This window comes from Triticum dicoccoides, chromosome 2B (genome assembly GCF_002162155.2).
Source record: "Triticum dicoccoides isolate Atlit2015 ecotype Zavitan chromosome 2B, WEW_v2.0, whole genome shotgun sequence".
Classification (NCBI taxonomy): Eukaryota; Viridiplantae; Streptophyta; class Magnoliopsida; order Poales; family Poaceae; genus Triticum; species Triticum dicoccoides.
In genome coordinates, this window is record NC_041383.1 from 764,744,751 (window position 1) to 764,751,988 (window position 7,238).

Here is a 7,238-nt window from a genome sequence, read left to right on the forward strand (position 1 = left end):
GCTTTAGCAAAAACGTATTTTATAACTCCAGGGAGATATACCAACGACCAGAATATGGAACAATGCATGCAAATGTAGTGGGCATTAGTTGCATAATTGAATTAAGGGTAAAGCTATAGTCCACATGGTATAGGTTATATTATGTGATATAGGTGTTGAACCACTGAATATATATATAACCCGCTAAAACGCATTGTCAGTTGCCTATGGATTATATACATGTCGCGAATAAACGGTTTGATGGCTGAATATAATTGGATTGGAAAGATATTATCTAATATTGGGAGCAAGATCTGATCCTAACACAATTGGAAATAATTTCTACAAGGAAATTAATAACGTCTTTAATTAAACGATGTTCATCTTTTGGAAGGCAATATTAACTCTCCAAACAATTAGATGTCACGGTAACAAAATGATAAAATCTATCTGCGTCCTATTTCACCACCCACCCAAGTTCACATATATCCCATCAGCAATTTCTGATCAAGAACGAATTTTCTATCCCATGGAGGCGGTCATTGGGAACGCTGCACACGCACCCCAAGAGGATGTTCCCAGGCCCCAGGAGGATGTGCATGCGCCCATGGATCTTCTACCCCCACCAATGCATGCCGTGGAAGATGCACTCCAATACATATTTCACTTTATCATGGGCGTTCAAGACCAAAAAACATTAAAGTAAGTTGTCTTATTATACATTCTTGTGCTATATACAAATCATGTTGGAACACTCTGGTACACAGCAAACTAAGATAGCTAGACTGGCAATCCTAAAACATTCATAGGTACATGTATACATTTTTTAGTCGAATCCTTGTACATGAACAATGTCATGCAAAGGCCATGAATTCAGGTTCTAGATTTCATACGTGTAGATACATCTAGGTGAGGACAATCTGACCTCGTGCAATGTCATGCAATCTAACCATGACTTCTGTTTATAGGTTAGTATAGAGAAAGTTAAACTATAAGAGGACCATTGATGTCTTTTGCTATATGTTGTTGTGCATTTTATTTTGTAGCTCAATATGGATTAGAAGCGCCCGGCCATACCCGATCGAAATCAGCCTCCGAATGATCCAGGACACCCTTTTTTTCATGAAAAACTTCATCCCAAATGCTTCAACCTTGTTGTTCGTAAGCTTGCGAATGCTGAAGTAGAGAGGACCGCAGGCACCAACTGGGTCGGAAGTAAACATTATTTTGACTTGCAGTTTCATACTCAGTCACAAGCCCTGAGGTACTCCTGGATGATGCAAGCAGAGCGCATCACGACGCTGATTAACTATGATGTGGTCCAGCCTCTTCCTAAATATGATGTGTTCAACTCTATAATTGTAAGATACGCTCATTCTTAAAGTTAGTTATACTTATTATAATAGCAATTGACATGTGTCGTGATGCTGCAGTATCTACTACCGTTGAAACTATCGGATTCCTCGTACAGGTTACTTGTAGTCAACCGGCTGAGGAGGAGGGTTGTCGTGATGGATCCATCCTTCAACACGTTTGATCCTGAAGATAGCACTCATAATATATTGATGAGGAAGGAAATCTCATTGCTGAAGGAAGAATTCAACAATGTGTTGCAGACTAGGATCCCTGGTTGGAATACCCATATCAAGGATTGGGAACATGATACCATGTACTCTGCTGGTCGTAGGTAATCTACTAAATTGATCGCATACATAAGATGCAGATCGTTATAATGTTTAATATTTATTTTTTGTGTCGCAGCAAACACTCTGGCTTATTTGTCCTACAGGAGATGACCCACCAAATTGGTCGTTTGCGTAGCATGGGCTGGATGAACACTAGCGTAAGTACATATATGATGAGTTGATGTGTGCTAATTATTATCCAAACAATTTATTAAATGATTGAGTTTTTCCACCTCTCCTAGGATCCAATACAGCTCAGACACCAAGTGACGGTCCAGATGCTAATGGTCAAAGACAATGAAGCAGCTGCAAACATCCCACCAGAGATTAGAGCGGCCTTGAGTGTTTTAAGCAACTAAAGATGGACTGATGCATGCAGATATGCCAAAAATATTTTCCTATACTTCAGCTTTGTTAGGGGTCGATTTGATAATTATTTATTTTTGATATGAATATTTCGTAATCATTTTATGGGGTCTTCTATACACGTACGTTTAAAAATTTCATGATGTTTTGGTATTATCAAACTATCCAAACTTTATGGTGTTTTGGTACTATTGAAGTTTGGTTTTGTTGCAACATCATAAATGAATCATTCGTTTGTCTGCCATTAATAAGCAGTGAGCCCCATTTGGGAAGCTGTACATGGCTAATAGGGTTTGAGGCAAGAGGAGATGAGTCGCCAGGGTTTAATGTTTTTCCTAAACTAGGCAAATGAATGTGTGTGCCCCGTATATTTACATCCTTCGGCGGCAGCATTGTTCCTCTACCTGTTTCTGCACCTACTGTCTTTGCCTTGAAGATGTACAAAGCGGAAATCATGACATCTATCAATGCCCGCATCCAGCTCAAAATCCCCTATCACTTCCTCTACCATCGAATTTTAGAGACGCTATCATCATGTAGAACATTCAAAAATATTAAAAAAACAAGGGGCCAACACATTAGTAAGTTTTTATACTTCTATAAATCCTACTGGTCCAAATTTAGTGGATCATGAGAAGGCTTCAATGAAACTGGTCCAAGCTATCAAAACATACAAATGGAGTGCTCTTTAGGGAGATTGAAACTTTTGTTTTTTTAATTTTAGTTTCTTCTAAATTGAACATTGCCATAGGGCATGTAATAATGTCGCAGATGCTCTAGCATTGTCCCTATCTTTGCCCAAGGTTGTGTTGGCAGCGATCTTGCTCGGCAGGTTTATAATGCCCACGGAGCCCAACACTTGAATCAAGGAGGGGAAAATATGTATTAGAGGAAATGGACCGGGCCACACCATTGTAAACAGGGGGGCAGATTTATTAGGGAAAGAAACCAGGGTCCCACCAGTTTAATCTGTCTCAGATTTATTCTAGGAAATGAATAATTGAAACATGCATGGATAGAAGGATATGCGGCACCTTCCATCTGCCTGACAGCCTGAGCGACCATGTCCTGTCAGACTTTAATGCCTCCGATGTTGAAAATCAGGTGGAATCAAAAGTTTCCTTATTATTTGGCTATCAAAAATGGAAGTTGCCTTATTATTTGGAAGGCACTTAAGTCTCGAAGATGCATCTGTCAATCAGGACGTGATCCCTTCATATAACCTTCGACGAGCTCCTATTTCTACACCTTGGACGTGATCTCTTGACCAATTTCCGATCACTCACCACTCTCATCAATGGAGGTTGTGCACGGAGCAATGGATGTTCAGGTCGCACCACATGAGGCTTTGCCCGCCCCTCAGGATGATGCGGCCAACGTTAATGCCCTAGCAGATGCCATTGAATACATTTTTCAATCTATCACTGTTGTCCAAGACGATGAGGCACTAAAGTAAGTTGTATTGCTCTGCCTATTATTTGTTTTCAATATGCTAGGCTTCTGATTGCATAGTGATAATTTTATTATCTAAGTGTGAAGTCATGTAAAGGTAAAACTTATATATTGCCTCATTAGATATTCATCTAGACTTGTGGAGTACTGACTATTAGGATAATGTTGCTGAATGCTACAATTTGGTTTGTTGCTTTACCTTAATTGATTACTTCTAATTAGAAGCTCACATGCCAAGGATGAATCCCGCAGTTCTAATGTTGAAGTGTATGAAGAATAAAATATCCAAACAAATTTGTTTGGTTATAATATGCATTTATTAATTATATTTGATTAATTACTACACATCATGTTCATTTTTTATTGCCTCGTAGCAACCCAAAGGCAATATCCTATGTAATGAATAATTTCTTTGGTTATCATGGCCCTACATTGTTAATTAATTATTATTGATAAGTGTTCATTGTCTCCTACACTTTTTTACCTATGGTACATGTGGCCATGTTAATTTTGTACATAAAAAATCGCTACCAGATTATCACAAAGGAGTTAGCATGTTTTTAATTATATAACTTTTTTCAATGTTCTTTATTATACAAAAGAGTTAGACTTTATATGATGTTTATTGGTAACGATTGGTCTGCATTTTTTGGATAGCACAATTTGGATTAGAAGCGAACGACCATATCAGATTGAAATCAGCCTACGGATGCTCTACGAAACAGTTTTGCGTTTTGGACAATTTCATCCCGAATGCTTCAATCTTGCAGTTCGTAAGCTTGCGAGTGCTGAAGTAGAGAGCACTGCGGGTACAAGAATGCTTGGAAACAAACATTTTCTCGACTTGCAGTTTCATTCTCAGGCATGGGCCCTCAGACACCCTTGGACAAATCAAGAAACACTCACCGCAGTGCTGATTGACAATGTCGTTGTCTGGCCGTTTCCTAAATATGATGTGTTCAACTCTAACATTGTAAGAGACGCAATCTTATCGTTTATTTTGCTTATTATATTAGCTACTAACATGTGTCTATTTACCGTATTATCTACTACCATTTGTTTCAGTGGATTCTTCATATGGTCTACTTGTAGTCAACATGGAAAGTAGGAGGGTTCTCCCAATTGATCCATGTATCGACGTATATGGTGGACCATACAGCTTTCATAGCACTGAAACGAGGAAGGATGTCACAATGTTGAAGCAAGAGTTCAACAATGTGTTTCACATGAGGATCCCTGGTTGGAATACCAATCTCATGGACTGGTCAGTGAACGGCAGGTCTTCTAACGGCAGGCGGTAATATACTAAATTTATCACATACATTATAAGCACACCGTTATCTCTACTCCTAATGTCTCAGTTGGTAGTCTCTGTTCGGGGTTTATTTTTTTCCCACCTTCGTCTAGTTTTTTCCGTCTCTCCTCCCACCTCCACACAACCATCCCGTCGCACCAGAAAAACAACAAAGACCACGTACCTATTCCCCTCGCACGACAAAAACCCGAACGAAAACTGACGAACGAAAAGAAACCGACGAAAAATATTCGACCCGACTCACACGAACAAGGGAGCGAGGCCTCCTCGCAGAAAAAACTATCGATCCAGATTGCCCTTATTCGTCTCCCTACGAGGACGATAACCATGCCCCAGCTGCCTTTGCCGCCGCCGAACCCTCCGCCGCCGCTGATCTATTCGCTACGTGCATGGAAACGACGCCCTAGCCGCCGATCCCTTTGCCACCGCCGAGGTCCTGGATGAGCCACCCTCGCGGATCCCTTTGCCGCCGCTGATCTATTCGCTACGTCCATGGAAACCACGCCCTAGCGGCCGATCCCTTTGCCACCGCCGAGGTCCTGGACGGGCCGCCCTTGTGGATCCCTTTACCGCCACTGAGGTCCTGGGGTAGCCGTCGCCACCACCGCTGGATTCCTCCTCCCCCGCTCCATTGCCACCAGCCAGCCCTCACCTCCATGACGTCGTCTCTCGATCTCCATCGATCTCCTCCCTGTTGGATCTATACACATGGCCAGATTGACGGATGGAGACCTCCACAGTCGCCGTTCTTCTCCCTCCCCGACCTCCCGTCGCCATGCTCCACGGATTTGGCCATGGCCACAACCGACGACGCTAGCCAGGTTGCCACGGTGGTCGCTACTGGATCCATGGAGGAGCACAACGGTGGAGCTCACCCGGCCTTCTCCTCATTTTCCTCGATGGCTGGGTCTTTTGATGCCTAGCGGTGCTCCCTGTCGGCCTCCTCCACCAGAGGGTGTTGGGCGCCAACGTGAAGTCGTTGCAGAAGCTGCTCATGGGGAAGGTCGTCTTCTCAAGATGACCCTAGCCTTACGCACATGCCCGCTCCATCAAGGTACCTAACAACATTTCAAATTCCCAAACTGGTCCTTTCACTTGGGCCAGAGGAGATGAGACGGAGGTGCGCTGGTTGGGGATGACCGATGCCCGCAAGGCAGGATGTCACTGGGGCTGGAGAGGGGAGTGAGATATACAGGAGGGGAACGGTGTGATGATGTCAGCTGGGTTGTTGGGGAAATTGTTCTAGCTGCTGCGCTTGCTTGTTTATGTACATGCTCGTGTGCTTGTTATGCCCTTGCATTTTTGTGTGCTGGCGTCCGTTGCTGATCGTGTTTGTCCTTGTTCCGGTTGTTTAGAAAAATTTCTATGCACTCTTTTTTTGTTAAACACTTCATGATCACACAATACTGAATGAAAGCCACCTGAACTTGGTTTGAGCTCTGATGTTGTTGAATGAATGAACATTAACTGGTTTTTATTTTTCGTAATAAGCCGACACAAAGTTTCTGATTTCATAACATAAAAGAATTTTCGGTTCTATTCCTATTAATCCAATCAATTTTTCTTGGACCCCATTATATAATTGGCAAGCTACTATATCAGGTGATTGCAGTATCTTGATTGTTTTTGTCAGGATTGTTTATGCTGACAGATTGCCGATCCATGGTATTCTTCTTGCCAATTTCAGTGATGACTTCAATCCCGCTAGGAGTTGATTGAGAGGGAGAACCTCATGGAATCAGATGTAATGACATGTGAACATTAAGTTTGAGAGATTGCAAGATAATGTACTATGTAGTGCTTTACATGCACCAATAATGTTCTCCAGTTGGTTCATATTTGGTTAGCGAAGAAGTAAAAATTCTTTATATTGACTCTAATTGCTATTGTATATTGTCGTTGACACTGGACATGCTATTATGAAAGAGGAGATCACACATTCATCGGAATCTTTGTTCAGCCAAAGGATTCCTGCCAAATTTACATTGGAATAATAAGAAGTTAAGGATTTGAGGTGATGTTTTTATCTTCTACGCGTAAGTTTTCCATATAAAGAATAATGCAGTGTTCCAACTATTGGTTCTTATATTTTATTAATTGGAACCCGTCTGAATCCCAATTGTTTTTGTTGGTAGTAATGTTGTGATGGTTCCTGAAATGGTATGCAAAACTTAATTAGGCACTGCAGAGTTTGTTGTGCGATAGGGGGAAATGACTTTGATGCTTAGCTCAGATGTTTGCTTACTATGTATCTAGAAAAAAAATTATAGGCCTAGCTCTGTTAGTCATTGACGAAGTTTCCTTTGCGAGAGGGACTATACTGAATCAGCCCCATGTGAAAATGGGTTGCATGATTTTTGGTGAAGTTAGCTCCTGAATGTTCATTTTTTTAATTAAATAGGACAGCTCCCAATCTCATTCCAAAGAAAATAAACTGATAA